Below are 1150 nucleotides of genomic sequence, written 5' to 3' on the forward strand. Positions count from 1 at the left end.
GCATATAGGTGAGCTATGACATTAGCATATAGGGGAGCTATGATGTTAGCCTGTAGGGGAGCTATGACGTTAGCATATAGGGGAGCTATGACGTTAGCCTGTAGGTGAGCTATGATGTTAGCATATAGGGGAGCTATGACGTTATTATATAGGGGAGCTATGACGTTAGCCTGTAAGTGAGCTATGACGTTAGCCTGAAGGTGAGCTATGACGTTAGCCTATAGAGGAGCTATGACGTTAGCCTGTAGGTGAGCTATGACGTTAGCATATAGGGGAGCTATGACGTTAGCCTATAGAGGAGCTATGACATTAGCCTGTAGGTGAGCTATGACGTTAGCCTGTAGAGGAGCTATGACGTTAGCCTGTAGGTGAGCTGTGACGTTAGCCTGTAGAGGAGCTATGATGTTAGCCTGTCGGGGAGCTATGACGTTAGCCTGTAGGTGAGCTATGACGTTAGCCTATAGAGGAGCTATGACGTTAGCCTGTAGGTGAGCTATGACGTTAGCCTGTAGAGGAGCTATGACGTTAGCCTGTAGGTGAGCTATGACGTTAGCCTGTAGAGGAGCTATGACGTTAGCCTGTAGGTGAGCTATGACGTTAGCCTGTAGGTGAGCTATGACGTTAGCCTGTAGGTGAGCTATGACGTTAGCCTGTAGAGGAGCTATGACGTTAGCCTGTAGGGGAGCTATGACGTTAGCCTGTAGAGGAGCTATGATGTTAGCCTGTAGGTGAGCTATGACGTTAGCCTGTAGAGGAGCTATGACGTTAGCCTGTAGGGGAGCTATGACGTTAGCCTGTAGAGGAGCTATGACGTTAGCCTGTAGGTGAGCTATGACGTTAGCCTATAGAGGAGCTATGACGTTAGCCTATAGAGGAGCTGTGACATTAGCCTGTAGGTGAGCTATGACGTTAGCCTGTAGGTGAGCTATGACGTTAGCCTGTAGAGGAGCTATGACGTTAGCCTGTAGAGGAGCTATGACGTTAGCCTGTAGGTGAGCTATGACGTTAGCCTGTAGAGGAGCTATGACGTTAGCCTGTAGGTGAGCTATGACGTTAGCCTGTAGGTGAGCTATGACGTTAGCCTGTAGGTGAGCTATGACGTTAGCCTATAGAGGAGCTATGACGTTAGCCTATAGAGGAGCTATGACGT

Source organism: Pseudoliparis swirei, chromosome 9 (assembly GCF_029220125.1).
Source record: "Pseudoliparis swirei isolate HS2019 ecotype Mariana Trench chromosome 9, NWPU_hadal_v1, whole genome shotgun sequence".
Classification (NCBI taxonomy): Eukaryota; Metazoa; Chordata; class Actinopteri; order Perciformes; family Liparidae; genus Pseudoliparis; species Pseudoliparis swirei.